The sequence below is a fragment of the Camelus dromedarius genome, chromosome 4 (assembly GCF_036321535.1).
Source record: "Camelus dromedarius isolate mCamDro1 chromosome 4, mCamDro1.pat, whole genome shotgun sequence".
In the NCBI taxonomy this organism is placed as follows: domain Eukaryota; kingdom Metazoa; phylum Chordata; class Mammalia; order Artiodactyla; family Camelidae; genus Camelus; species Camelus dromedarius.
This window is the reverse complement of record NC_087439.1, coordinates 78,460,568-78,476,428: the sequence shown is the minus strand read 5'-3', so window position 1 is coordinate 78,476,428 and position 15,861 is coordinate 78,460,568. Positions and strand designations below refer to the sequence as shown.

Below are 15,861 nucleotides of genomic sequence, written 5' to 3'. Positions count from 1 at the left end.
GGCAATGAGTCATAAAATGGATCTACTTGGAAGTTTCTTAAGGGTCACTAAGAAGAAGGCAGTTCAAAACTCTCAGAATTAGTAATGTGTACATACAGGCTGACTTTGGGGTTATAGTCTTTAACCCTCCAAATTATCTTTTTCTAGTACTTACTCAATTTCCTACCCCTTTGCATGCATACACACTTACTTAGACACGTGCTAAGGTGTCTGTGACTCAGCAATTTTTATCAGTGAGAGGCAGTGGTACCACTCCCTCCCCATCCTACCTCCTCTCTCCCACTTCCATACACCAGACTGAGCAGATTTCAAACTTCTTTAATCAGGGATTTTGGCTTACTCTTCTATCTCCCAATATGATGTTTTATTCTCAACAGATAGTCAAAAAGTATTTAAGTTAACTTTCATTTTATGTAGTATATGAGAAATACCTTTTTTCCTCTGACTACAGGTGCTCATAAATGTTTACTAATTCTTGCATGAGCAAGTTGAGATCATTTCTAATCTAAAGCGAACTTTCTGTTCTTAGGAGAACAAGTTTTTCTGACTTAGCCAATAAAGTCTAGCCTTGCTCTACCTCTTCTTTGTTACAATAACTAGCACGTAGCTGTCTACCTCTCACAGCCAGACTTCCCTAAGTTGCCACAGTCTCAAAAGCCTTAGCCAGTGATGACCCAGATCCTAGGCTTAGCCATGCTGGTTTCTGGGGCTTGAGGAGTGAGAAAAATCTGAGTCTTAAAAACAAACTCGCTAAAAAGATGATAGTGAAAAAAGACAGACAATAACAACTATTAGTGAGGAGGTAGGGAAACTAGATGCCTCATAAATTGCAGGCAAGAATGTGAAATGGTACAACCACTTTGGAAAATAGTTTGGCAGTTTCTAAAAAGTTAAACATAAACTTGCTATAGGACCCAGCAATCCTACTCCGACATACCTACCCAAGAGAAATGAAAATGTGTGTCTGTACAAAGGCATGTATAGAAATGTTCATAGCAGGTTTATTCTTAATAGTGCCACACTGCAAAAAATCCAAATGTCTATCAACTGGTGGATGACAATACAAAATGTGGTATTTCCATACAATGAGATACTCTGCAGTGACGAAAAGTAAAGACGTACCGATACATGCTACGAAGCTGAAGAGCCCCGTAACAGTAATGTTATGCTAAGTGAAAGATGCCAGACACAAAAAACTCCATGTGGGATGATTCCATTTATTTGAGAAGTTTGGGAAAGGCCAATGAATGAGACAGAGAGCAGAATGATGGCTGGCTGGGGGCAGGGGACAGGAACAAAGACTGACTACAAATGGACAAAGGATCTTTCTGGAGTGATAGAAAGTTTGCACATTTTGCACAACTGTAAATTTAGTAAAAATCATTAAATGTTATGCTTAAAAATGGGTGAATTTTATGCTGTTAATTATAATTCATTAAAGCTCTTAGAAAAACCAACACAACATAATAGAGGTCTTTGTTAATTCCATTTAACCACTGGTTTTCCTGGCCTGATTACGAATCCCAACATGGCTATGTGGGATCTACGTCACATCTTATTTTATTAGTAGATGAGGAGAGTGGCTAAATATGTTGCTGGAGGAGGCATGGAGTAGATCAGGCCCAACAAATCCACAGATGCACTGACAGATTTTTTTTTCGCTATGGGCATACTGGTCACATCGCCTGCAGGGAAGGACATGGCTGATTCATTGAGTAACCATCCTTCATTCCATGTAGCTGGCCATGGGAGGGATGAAGTTCTTGTGTGTCATCTGCATGCTGGGGAAACTGTATTGGATATGGGGTATTACACTATCTTAATCCCAGGAGACAAAAGATACGCCTTGTTAAACTGGAGCTAGTCTTGCCTTAAAGGATGAGATCATTTCTTTGACCACTAATCTTTTTCTTACCAAATGCCCTCTCTTTGGGCCACAACAGAATAGGAAGCCCATAGGGAACCTTCTGGTTTTAACTTGGGCTCTTGATGTGGCTTTTGAAGAATATCCTGGAGCTTGCTCCAAAATAGCCAAATATCAGATGGCAATTCCCATAAGGGGACCAGCTAAGAGTTGGGAGAGCAGGAACACTGGCAAGGAGTCTATGATACTGTTCCAGGCCCAGGGGGAAAACAATACACTATTTTTTTGTCCATCAAATGGGCAAACTGGAAAATTAGGAAGTATACACTGTCTAATTTGGAGTTCTTAGAAAAATAATTGGCCTGAGAGTATAGGCTGGGTGGCTTAATTTACCTCCAGCAATACCTCAAAGAGGGTTTCACCCTGGTGGTCCAGTTCCACTGCCCTGTGGCCCCAGCTACCTTTTCATTTTCATGTCCTTTGATTCTCTTGTGTGCAACTGATTTTTTAAGGTGTATTCACCGCCTTTCTAAAATAAAAAAAACTTCATTTTTTTATTATGCTGCGAATACTTAACATGAGATCTACCTTTCTGAAAAGTTTTTAAGCACACAGTACAGTACTATTAACTGTAGGCATGATGTTGTACATAGATCACTAGCACTTTTTCTTTCGGCATGACTGAAACATTGAACAGCAACTCCCCATTTCTCCCTCTCCCAAGACCCTGGCAACCACCATTCTATTCTGTTTCTATGAATTTACTAGTTAAGATATTTCATGTAAGTGGAATCATCCATCGGTGTCAGGCTTATTTCATTTAGCATAATTTCCTTCTGGTTCATCCATGTCGTCACATTACCTTTTTATTTACGGCTGAATAATACTCCATTGTATGTATATACCACATATTCTTTATCCATTCATCTGTCCTGGACATTTAAGTTATTTCTGTATCTTGGCTATTAGGAATAATGCTGCAATAAACATGGGAAGGCAGATACCTCTTTGAGATCCCAATTTCAATTATTTTGGACAAATACTGAGAAGCAAAGTTGCTAGATCGTGTGGCAGTTCTATTTTTAACTTTCTGAGGAACCTCCATACTGTTTTCTATGGCATTCACATCATTTGACATTCCCACCAACACGGGTTCTCTTTTCTCTACATCCTCACCAGTTGTTATCTTTCGTTTTCTTGATAATGGCCATCCTAACAGGTGTGAGGCAATATCTTATTGTGGTTTTGATTTGCATTTCCCTGATGATTTGTATTTACCCTTCTATTACTAGTGCCTGCCCATGCCTGGAGCACAGCAGATGTTCAATAAATGTTTGTCCAATGAGTGAATTAGTTATAAATGAAGTCATCTTCAGTACAAGCACAAATACTCAATGTGAGAATGGTGGGGGAGGGGGGCAGTTGTGTCTGTGACACAAAATCAAAAGGTCCAGGCTGCTGGGATTCCTTCTGGCTTCATATTATGAGGCTGCCAAAAATGGCTGGGACCTGGGGACTTGAATAAGTTCACCACAGTGGAAAGAGGTAAGTGTTTTGTAGAAGGAGAAGAATGTAAATGTTTTGTAGAAGGAGAAGAACGTAAATGTCTTGTAAAAACCATGATCTTAAATATTTGCATATACTGAATGTTTGTGCTCTGGAGCAAAGCCCAGGAATGTTTTTTTTTAATCTCTTCCATCCTTCAAGGCTTGCCTCAGAGCCTCTACCTCCACAGCTGCTTTCCCTGAACCTCCCATTTATTCTAGTACAAATTTCTGTTTCAGCAAATATTTGTGTTCCCACCGTCCCCTGAATGCCATGGCTCTTTGCATTCTTCGTGCCCAGTCATCCTATCCACTTTCGTCTCCAGGGACAGCTCTCTGCCTTGTCTCATCCTCCCTTCTCAACAGCAAGCTCAGTGGCAGCAGCAGCTCTGTGTGTCCCATATGGGAACACTAAATATTTGTCTGATTGGACTGATTAATCAAATCATTTGGTTGGTATCAGATTACTTTCTTAGGCAAGGGAGACAAGCCTGATGAAATGGCTTACAGACTCCCAGTACTGTTTCAAAATAGCTCCTCTTCTAGAAACTGATGTCTATCTGTAGGTGTTGTGACTCATTTTTTAAATAGAAAAACCAATATTTTTCCCTAAAAAGCATTTATCAACTCGACAGATATAGAGAGAATATTTTCAGTTGACCAAGTTTGTCAAAACAATACCTAATTTCAGAAAGGAAGGTAGAACTAGGGGTGAAATTCCATCTCTATATTTGATCGTTGCTATGAAAATATGTAAATAATATTCCACGCTAGTGAACGATATTTATAAAGTGTTTTGCCCTGTGTGGATATGCCCCTAATTAATATTATTTTATATGGACAAGGCAAGCCATTTAAAAAAATCAATTTATACTTTTGTTAGTTTCATAGTCCCTGTAAGTAGTTCTACTGTAAAGCTTTCCTGATAGCTTTCCCATACTCTTACTAGCATGGGCTTTCTGGAAAGACTACAGTTTCCCTTTCTGTCTCTATGTGGCATGAAGGAAGCAGCCACATCCTTTGGGTGACATCTCTGTGAGCTGAATTCTAGCCTTGACTTTGGCAAAGAATAAATGAGTCATCTGGATTAAGTCACTTGGGATCTCGACTTCCTTATCTGAATATGAATTATGAGGGAAGAGGACATCGGGATTTGCCATCATCAGCTCATAGGATTTCCTGTCCCCTCCTCACTCGCCAAGGCCCACAGCTGAGGCTCTTCGGTTCACTTCCTTTTCTCCCCCGTGCAGCTGCACTCAACCACTCTCAAAAGAACCAGAACCTCGGAGCTGATGGCTGGGTAATAACCTGTCCAGGACAGGCAGGATATGTTGCCACACTTGGGATGGGTGAGGAGGGATGAGGTGGAGACCTAAACATGAATGGGGACAAAGGACGGAGAAGAAGCTGCAGTAAGAATGGCTCCTGCGTGCCCAGTATCTTAGGGCAGAGGGGAAGAGAAGACAAGGGGTGAGGACAGAGAGCACCAGCTGGGCTGGGAGACCTGTGCTCAGGCTGACTGGGCTCCACGTATCACTAGGAAGCCTGGGTCCTTGGACAATATACCCTCCCTCCCAATCCCTGTAAACTCCAGGACAGACTTCTGACAGCCTCATTAAGAACCAATGCTGGCTTAAAACCTCCCTCACGCTACAGGATAAGTAAATAGTAAAACTATGCGAGGATTAGATCTCTTGGGGAGAAAGGGCATGAGAATACTGTGAGTCTAAAGTGGGAACCGGCCTCCTCTCCATCTATTGCTAGCCAGGGGAAGTTCTCATGAATACAGGAAGCCCCTGGGATCTTCTTTCTCCTTCCCAGTCAGAGCTCATGCAAGCCCTCCAACGCTCCATTGGATTCTGGCCCCTTGAAGGTTCACCTCTGCCCCTGGGCGCCGCACTTCCCAGTGCCCTCATCCTTCTTCAGGACTGTATCCTGAACTCAAGGCTAGACCTCAGGAATGCAGGGCTACATGCTTTCATTCCTTTTTTTAGGCCCATTTGAAACGTTCTTTTAACTGGTAGAGTAAAGAGTCGTAAAGAGGAAGTAAACAAGAGACACAGCTTCCGTACTTTCTGATTTTGCTTGAGATGGGCTGGGCCTCCAACAAGTAGACTTCTTCCCCACAGACTAAAGTAAAAAAGCTAACAAACAGCGCAGGCAGCATCTGGTGGCATGCAGCGCGTCATGTACTTAAGGGAACACGGTGCTGCTTCATTTCTTCTTAAAACTCATCTGCCTTGACTCTTGCTTTTCTGCCTTGGATAATAGCTGGGACTTTTGACCTGTACATCATGTCTCCTTGTCTTGTCTAGTATTTTTAATGTTATTTTTAAACCTTCCTGATAGGATAGGTATGCTAATGTTTCCTGAAGCATTCTTTACTCCACCCCTCCCCATAATTAGGCCTTTTTTTCCCTCTTAAAAATTGTTTAGAGTGTATTTCTAATATTTCAAATGACTATTAAAGACATCTAACTGCTTTGCCCTCTCTGCCTGTCAATCCAGATCCTACTCCTGCTTCTACAGGTATTTAGAGTTAAGAGTGCTGTTGAGAATGGTGACCCCTCTATTACTTTATCCTCACTCTGGAAAAGCCGGCAGAAAAATTCCTTTTAGACCTAATTTTCTAAGCAAAAGGAAACCTTTTGCCTCTCCTCTTTAACCAGTACGTTTTCACAGATAATAATGATTCTTGTAACAATCATGTTTCTTTTTTACTTTGGCACAGCTCAGCTCTAGTAACTGTAAAACCCTACAGCAGGTCTCCTGTCTACTAATTCTCGTATCCGGTCTTATCACTACCTGTCTTTGTGTGTGTGTTGGTGAGGGCTGATTTCTCTTAATTTTGGAAAAAGATTTTTCTCCAATCCATTTACATTTTAAGATTTAAAGAAATATTTTTATTTTGAGCAAATTTTAGGCTTGCAGAAAAGCTGCAAACATAGAAGAGAGTTCCTGTGTACCTTTCATCCACCTCATCTTACTTTTAATTTTGTTCTATTGGATGTATTTGTGAAAGTCACCTAAAATTCTTTTTGGAACAAGGCCCACAGGTGCGTCACTAATTTGGCCATCTGAAGTTGTACACCTCTGGTCAAATGAGTTGGAAATGACTGATGCAGACATCCCTGGCAGCTTTGACATGGGAAGGATGCCTAGCTTAAAAATGAACTGCACCTTCTGATAATTTGCTTAAAAGTGATTTGGCCCAAGCAAATAGGAACTAAAGAATATGATCCAAAGAAAACTGGCCAGTAGTACAATCTGGTTAAAATTCTGAATCTGTAAAAACCAAATTTTTAAAATATTAATAATCAATATTAATCATAAGGTGGTTTCATAACCTTTTATGTGGTTTTAAGCATTTGTGTCCACATATCATATTCTCCCTCTCCTATTTAGACTTAAAATAATTCCTAACTAGTTTTTGACCAATAGGATATCAGTTAAAATTACCTAGAGGTCTGACAGTTTGTGACCTTATACATAAGTTATATCGGAGATTATGAAATGTAGCATAATCCTATTTTTAAGGATTAGATCTGTGTGTGTGTGTGTGTGTGTGTGTGTGTGTGTGTGTGTGTGTGTCCTGGAAGGAAATACCTCAAGATTTCAAAGTTTCAACTAGATAGGTTTAATTTATAACTGTTCATAGTGTCCCTTTTTGCATATCTATATTTTCTATTTTTTGTACTGAGTAATGTTGCTTTTATGCCAAGAGAAAATTAACCATAAAAACTTAAATAATAAAATAAAGCATAAAAGAAAACATGAAAATTCTGTTTTAATGAATTCCCTATTAATGTATGTTTAGGTTGTTTTAACCCATCTACTTTTGTTGGCCATTTAGGTTGTTCCATTGTTGTTGAATAATTCTTTTTTTCCAACTTTTCAGTATTGTAAGAAGCAAAGAGCATAAGTAGCTGGCAACAACAACAAAGTAGCCAATTTTAACAATCAGACAAAAATGCTTAAGATGCACAGAGACATCTCATGGTATACACACCACAATTACTAAAAGAAGCAGTGGTTGGGGATACTCAGTTTCATGTAAGTATTATTTTACTAATTTTCCTATTGACCAAAGTACTTTTAAACTAAATACACATAAACACTTTATATTTGCTCAAAATTTATTTGGTGAAATTTCATTTAGCCAAATTGTTTTCAGTCAAATTACCTGCTGCAGTTTGTGAAATTTGAAACATCTTGGCTTTTCCCATCAGGACTTGATGTACTGATAATTCACCAGAGTCCTGAAATGTGGAGCAGAAAGGCAGTCCTGGAGCTAGTTTAGTCTACCTTCTGGAATGTGCCCACCATTCAATAAAATGAGTCATTCTAATTTTTCAGGGATAAGAAGAGACATGTTCTGCAGTGAGGAATACTCTCACAGGTTAGTGGCTTTGGTAGTATTTTGGTCAAGTGGAAAGTAGAACAAGAATAAGCTCTCCCCTCCTGTTGTTCCCTTAGGTGAACAGTTAGCCCATGACGAGCCTTAGGGCTGTAACTGAGTGAGGCTTTCTGCCTAGTTCGAGTCCAAGAAAAGTGTGCTATGATCTTAATAAAATCTGAAGTTACACTGCAACTTTAAGGTAAAAAAATTTTTTTTCCCTCAAGATGTTGAGTTTCCAGGTGATCGTCCCCAAAGCTAAAATGAATAGGATGGATGCTTCTAGTGGCTGCTGTCCCCATGTTCACTTGCCTTTTGCACAAATTGGGATTGGGGGAGAGGGTAAGGGACAGGCTTATAAATCAGCCTCTTAAACAGCTGGTAACCAAAGGTTCCCTGGAGAAGAGAATTACAAGTCTTTGTTTCTCATATAAAGTCTTTTTTGGCAACACATTGCCATTCTTAAAACCCTATATATTCCGATGCTGTGATTTCAGAGCTTTTTTTTTTTTCTTGCCTCCAGTTTCCCCAAACTCTACCTGCTCTAGCATAGTTTTAGAGAATTTAATTAAAAACAACAACAACAAAAAAAGCATCTGCATAGACTTAGAAAATTTGTGGATTGGAAAACAACCCTGAAATCTATGGTTCTTTCCCTAACTGTGCAGGTAACTTACTGAGAGGGCTGGAACAAATGATTGATGGCTTTGCTCCTTAGTTTCCCCATCCATCTACTCATCCATCCTTCTGACAGATAATCATTAAACACTATGACCCTATAGATACAAAAATAAGTAGAACCTGGTTCCTTTGTCAAGATGCTTGGAATTTAGGGGACAAGACAAGCAAAAATCAAAGATTATAATTCAGTGTGGTAAGTGTGATATTGGAAGTATGCAAAGTGTGCTAAAGGAGTAAAGGGAAGGAACCTCAAATCACACTCGGAGATGGAGTGTCAGGGACCACTTCGATGAAAACGTGATGTCTTCTTGGAAACTTGTACTCTAGGAAATGAGAGGGGTCCATTAGTAGATCTAAAAGAACCATCCTACATCTATACTCTTACGTTAACTGAAGAAATGCAAACAATTGGGTCAGGATGGTGGAGTAGTAGGACCATGAGCTTGCCTCCCCTCACGACTCCAAGAAAACCACAACTAAAGAACAATTGGGAAAAAAAGACTGGGATCTAGCCAAAATGATCTTCTTCAACTGGAAACATAAAGAGGGAACCGTAGTGATATAATTGGGCCCATATTCTCCCGGAATGGGCGACCCACAAGCTGAAGAATAATTAAGTTGAAGAGGCCCTCCCATAGGAGTGAGAGTTCTAAGCACCATGTCAGGCTCCCCAGCCCAGGGTGCCAGCACTAGGGGGAGGAGATCCTAGAATATTTAGTTTTGAAGGCCAGTGGGGTTTAACTCCAGGAGCCCCATGGGACTGAGGGAAACAGAGATTTCACTCTCTTAGGAAGCACACAAAGAATCTCGCATGTGCCAGGACCAAGGGCAGAGGCAGTGATTTCATAAGAACCTGGGCCAGACCCGCCTGCTGGTTTTGGAAGGTCTCCTGGTGAGGTAGCGGGTGGCTGTGGCTCTCTCTTGGGACATAAAAGCTGGTGGCAGACATCTGGGGAGTGTTCATCTACACGAGGTTTCCTGGAGGCTGACATCTTGCTTGGGTCATTAATATGAAGACCGAGCCCCATGCATCAGCAGACTTCCTGAACCCAGAGCCACCTCTAGACACGCCCTTAGGCACAGCCCTACCCACCAGAGGGTCAAGACCAAGCTCCACCCAACAGTGGGCAGGCACTGACTCCTCTTGCCAGGAAACCTGCACAAGCCTCTAGTCCAGCCTCACCCACCAGGGGGAAGATACCAGAAGTAAGAAAACAACAATCCCAAAGCCTGTAGAAGGAATCTGCAAATGCAGCCCAGACTCTGCCCTGGGACCAGCTGGTCCCTGGCCCTTTGGTGACAAGAGAGGAGTGCACTGCTGGGACGTATAGGACATATCCTACAGAGGGCCACTTCTCCAAGGTCAAGAAAAGTAACTAACCTACATAAACATACAAATAGAAATTTAGACAATGAGGCAGCAGAATATATTCCAGGCAAAGGCATAAGGTAAAATCCCAGAAGAAGAAATAAATGATGAGGAGGCAGGCAATTTATCTGAGGAAGGGTTTAGAGTTACGATCATGAAGATGTTCAGAGAACTCGGGAGAATAGATTCACAGAGCGAAGTTTTTAGCAGAGAGTTAGAAAATATAAAGAACACCCAAACAGAGTTGAGGAATACAGTTACTGAAAAGAATAATACACTAGAAGGAATCAAGGAGAGACTAAGTGAAGCAGAAGAATGGATCAGTGAGCCTGAAGACAGATTAGTGGAAATTGCAAAACAGAAAAAAGAAAAAAGAATGAAAAGAAATAAGGATAGTTTAAGAGATCTCTGGGACAACATTATCACATTATAGGGGTCCCAGAAAGAGAAGAGAGAACCTGAGAAAATTTCTGGAGAGATAATAACCAAAAACTTTCCCAAATTGGGAAAGGAAACAAGACCATGTATGACAAACCCACAGCTAACATCATACTTAATGGTGAAAAGCTGAAAGCATTTCCTCTAAGATCAGGAATAAGACAAGACTGTCCACTCCCACAACTTTTATTCAACATAATTTTGCAAGTCCTAGCCATAGCAATCACAGAAGAAAAATAAATAAAAGGAATTTAAATTGGAAAAGAAGTAAAACTGTCAGTTTGCAGATGACAATGCAATCAAAAAATGGACAGAAGACCTAAATAGACATCTCTCCAAAGAAGACAGACAGATGGCCAACAAGCACATGAAAAGATGCTCAACATCACTAATTGTTAGAGAAATGCAAATCAAAACTACAATGAGATATCACTTCAAACCAGTCAAAATGGCCATCATTAAAAAGTCTACAAACAACAAATGCTGGAGAGGGTATGGAGAAAAAGGAAACTTTTATGCTGTTGGTGGGAATAAAAATTGGTGCAGCCACTATGGAAGACACTATGGAGATTCCTTAAAAAACTAAAAATAGACTTACCATATGATCCAGAAATCCCACTTCTGGGCATATACCTGGAGAAAAATATAATTCAAAAAGACACATGCACCCCAGTGTTCACAGTAGCACTATTTACAATCATTCAAGTGCTATATAATATTCACAGAAAAGCAACCCCCAAACTTTGTCTCCATTTATGGGTACACATAGCCCCAAAGTTAGTTTTTCATTAAATTTTCTGGTTACCATTTGATTTTAAAACAATACCTCACTTTTCGAAAAGTTATCTGCTCCAAATCCAAACTAATTATAGATGCAGTTGCAAATCTACACAAATTGCTTAAAAAATCTGAAGCAAATTGTTTCAATTTCTAGCACACACTGTTGGTTCCCTTCCTACTGTTTACTTTTCCTTCTTCTTTTTCCCAAGAGAATTCCAATTTGGCCCATGGTGGATGCTAATTGGTCCAAATCAATCATGAGAATTCTATCCCCCTAGTCAGTGATTGGTTTAGGAAAGGGAAGTCAATTGGAGAAGGGGCAGTTCTGGAAAAGGTTCCTTTCTCCTGAAAAAGACATAGAAGGATATGTTCTCTTTCCTTCCCTGGAATGGATCAGGATGTGCCTCTAGAACCACTGCAGCCATATTGCCACCAGAGGACGAGGCCAAGCATGGAAGAAGGCAGAGTTGGTAGAATTACCCAGGAGTAAAACAGGGCCTGAAGTATCATGCTCCATCCTTCTTGGGCTCTCTTTGTTCTATGAGACAATAAATTGCCTTGCTGTTTGAGCCATGATGAGTCAGGATTTTCAATTAGCTGCAGTCAAAAACAGCCTAACTAATAGCCAAGTATGCACTGAAGTTTGTGCACTGTGTTTATAGGATATTATGTCAGGCATTTAGTTCTAGGAAACAGGCTTATCTGATTTCCCAGTTCATTGCAGATTAGAAACAGCACGTTAGAAGCAGAGAAAGGGCTGTCAGAGACAGGAAGCCAGACAGAGAAGGAAGAGACATAAAGGCAGAAATAAGAACTAAGGATGTAACAGTGGGGGATTATTTAATGTTGGAGCAAACAAATCCTCCCCCCTCCATAGACCTTGTGGGTATCAGTACATCTCAGTGACTAATCCATAATGATGGCCACATGTCATCAACGGAAGTTTGCTTTCTGTTTAGCATATTCTGTTTTAGGATGTTGAGGCTGATTAATATTTAAAAATATTTCTTCATAAACAAGGAAAAGGTTAAATGATTAAAGGGATAAGCTTATCTTAAAGGCACACAGAGAACGAACTCCCTTGTGATGCTCAATAAATGGGTGCTGTACAAATGTGCAAACAGAATCTGTTAGAAGTTGGCTTCGTTGAGAGAAAAGGGAGGAGGGGAAATGAAGCAGTATTTTGATTGCTACAGAGAGGCTCATTTTAGTTTTTGGTTTCCAAGAGAAGACCCAGCAGAGGAGAAGCAAAGCTGGCAGATGAGGATGTGGTACTGCTCTTCTGCAAGTTACCTTATTTTGGTTCAATGGCTCAGCAAGCCTGGCTAAGCTGTTTCCTCAAAAGCCTGCCAGTAGGAAGTAAATAAGCTACTGGACTCTCCTCCTAGAGGAGGGTTGAGCACTTGTAATTAAAGTGTAAATAATTCTCAGGGCCAACAGCTTGTAGACAAAAATAACTGGAAAGATCATAGACACTGAAATTGCACCACACAAAACAGGTTCTAAGTCTTTGTCTTCACAAACGCTATGCCCACCAGTTGATTTAGTCACCTTGGTGAGAAATCACCCAAGCCGAGTCACTTGCAAGCATACACAGGAAACCAGCTGGTTGCTATATGCTGCTGATGACGCCAGGGACCTGCTGACGCCAGGGACCAAAACTGAGGCAGGCTTGTTTACCAGGTTCCCAGGCCATGGGCAACTCAGAACACAAGAGTTACAATGAACTCAGGGCTTGTCTGCAATCAGCTGGTGAATCCATTGTCCCACACACCTCCCACCCCTTGGACTGGAAATGCTGCTGCAGGCTGCCCAGATTCAGGCCCCGCCTAGGCCCCCAGGGGCCTGCCCACGTCCTGCTGAGACTCGGGCTGTCTGTACAGGCTCCCGTTCACCAGGGTGTTACTTTGGTTTTAAAATTCCCCTTCATTTGAGGAGGATCCTAAAACTTAAATAATATGCAAATAAAAGCTAAACAAAATGGGAGCAAACCTAAGACCTTTTCTGTGCAATTACCAACAAATGTGCACGTGTGTGCCTTATACATAGCAGGTACTCATAATTTTTTAAATGAATAATAAATGATTTATTAATCTGTGTATGAGGGAAGTATATAAAGAATTAAGGAATTTCATGAATGTGAATATAAAAACAAATACGTATGTGTATGTATGACTGAAACATTATGCTGTACACCAGAAATTGACACACTGTAAACTGACTCTACTTCAATTAAAAAAAAGAAAAAAATTAATTAAAAATAAAGGATTTTATTAAGAATGAAACTTAAAGATTATTTCACTTAGTGGTTTTCAGTGGCCTTTTTTCCCTTCACACTAGTATGCTACCATCCATACTAAGATTGTTACTGGTAAGTTTTTGTTAATAGTAGCAGCCAACATTCTGGCATTACCCTAAAGGCTCTACATTCATTATTTCATTCTATTATCAGAACAGCAGGTATACAATACATTTTACACACAGAGAAAATGAAATTTAGAGACGTAAAGTAACTGCCGGGAACACAGATTGAGGAAATGGTTGGATTATGAGTCAGACAGGCCCACTCCAATGACAAAGTCATTTCCCTAACCACTACATCATTATTGACAATAGTAGTATTGAAGGTTTCCAAGATTCCTCTAGGTTTTTAAATGAAGGGAACTCAAGAATCTCTCACTTGCACTCCAATATGTTGTTTTGAGGGAGAGAGGCCAGAATCATGGCTAATATGAGGAAAATGGTGAGAAACTATGTATGCTCATTAAGTCTCTAGTATGTTTGTCACAGTAAGATTGAGACCTGATTTAGACTTACTTAATCAGGCAATTCTAATTATTGAAACTGAGTTTAGTCCAACACTACAGTACTCTCCAATTCAAGGTTCTAAATATTTTTCATTCTAGTTTTTTCATAATCCTGAAATGCTTACTTGATGTTTTAGCTTCATTTAAAAAAACTAATTTAAAGTGTTTTTTTCACTCTACATTCATTCATGTTTTAGACTCGTTCATTCAAACAGCTACCATTTATTGCCTTCATAATGTCTAAACAGTGCCAAGTCTGTAGAAAAAGCTTATTGCATCAGTGGCTTGTTTTCATAGTCTTTCCTGGAAGGCCCCAATTTCCATCTTGATGACCTGGTTTGGGTTCACAAGCTATACTGGGTTTCACTTTGGTGGCCTCCAAGTGGGTCCTATTCACACGACCTTTGGGATATGTAAGCTAGTTCAGCTACTCATATTTTAGTGTACTGTTTTTCAATGTTAAATTAAATACATATTAATTATTATTTAATTTATTATTACCCTCTCTGCCTAAATTCAGAATAAACAGAGGTAGATGCAGAGGCTGGGTAAATGGAGATGAAATAGTTTTATTACTGAGAAGCTGACTGAGCTCATGGCTTTGGATTGCTGCCCAAAAGAACTTTCTAACACTCTGCTCCTTAGTTAATCTGATTTACAACCAGTCACTGGCATGGCTGTGATCTTTAGACTTTGCCCTCCAGTGCAGACTGGAAGGTAGGAGGGCAGACTGGAAGACAGACGGATCTGATCAGAGAAAATGACGGGCACTGGGAAAGCTGAACCGTGCCCGCATGCCAGATTTTCTCCCCCATTTCCTCAGCTGCGTAACTCTCTCCCAAGCCATGGCTCATGGTTTGGTGACCTGAGTTTCTACTAAATTTTAGCCCCCGCTGACCCCAACTGCACCAATGTACCTGCAGACCCAGGTCACTCCTCCTAGCCATGGGAGAAATGAATGAGGAGATGGAGGGTGCTGGAGTGCTTCTCATGCTTGCTCCTTCTGCGAGATTTACAACGGCTTGAACTCCTGGATCCAGCTGGATATAAAGCTACCTGTACTCCTGATTTTCCCAGTTGTGATCAAATATAAATTCTCTTTCTTTAAGCCAGTTTGACATAGGTTTTTGTCATTTCCAGACCTGAAGTTCTGATGATACTTTAGCTAATTTTCTTATGTTTAATAAAATCAATTTCAAGGAACATATTGTGTGGCTATAGGAAAATACCATCTTTGCCGGTACCAAAAATGAGCCTCCTTTGAGTGTACATTTAGGTTTCTATTGGATATGGAGATGACTGCCCTTGTGAAATCTTTATAACATGGTCTTATCGACAGGCTTTCCAAGTTCCCAACACAGCCCCTTTGCCCTCTCCCTTCGGATCTGGGGTGGTAAGTTTCAGTATTACTGATTCTAGCGAACTACACCACCCCTTGGAGTTCCTCTACCTACCCACACCTTTTGTAAACAGTCCTTTGATTAAACTCCTTGAGTTACTCTACTTGTTAAAGTATCACATAAAAAAAGGAATAAAGTGTTTTGTTTTGTTTTGTTTTTGCAGGGGAGGGGTAATGTGCTATGGCTTTTGGTGTACTATTCTCAGATGAATGTATTCTTTCTTTCTACACTTCCCCCCTTTTTTTTCTCTTTAACCAAGGAGAAAGAATCTAAAATGTTATTTCTAATCTTCATTTTTTTCTTATTTCCTATCTACTAACTTTATTTGATATTAAAAGAGTACTATACATAATTTAAATTTCTTCTTGGAGGGGTATTTTAAATGGTGCTGAAGTGATGCTGAGGTTCTTTTAGCTACTCAGCATAAACAAATCAATAGCTTTCACCACATTTCAAAATAACTAATGAGAAAACACAATGGAAAAAAGACACATCCCATGTACAATAATATGAAAGGCCATGAAAAGTTTATGAGCAGCCTTAACAAGAGCTGTGCATGACCTATATGAAGACAACCATATA

General features: G+C 40.1%; 1 long non-coding RNA gene across 4 annotated transcripts in view; it reads right to left on the bottom strand.

Annotated features, from left to right (window-relative positions):
- Positions 1-15,861, bottom strand: part of LOC116153100 (uncharacterized) — a 66,287-nt gene that overhangs the window by 18,220 nt on the left and 32,206 nt on the right. Inside the window, exons 4-5 of one of the 4 annotated variants that reach the window (XR_010380680.1) lie at positions 10,891-10,925; positions 8,734-8,808 (exon numbers count right to left, since the gene is read on the bottom strand). The exons of 2 other annotated variants lie outside the window; for them this stretch is intronic. This is a non-coding gene — a long non-coding RNA (uncharacterized LOC116153100). The remainder of the gene's footprint in view (positions 1-8,733; positions 8,809-10,890; positions 10,926-15,861) is intronic. One more of the 4 variants, XR_010380679.1, reaches the window with a different exon arrangement.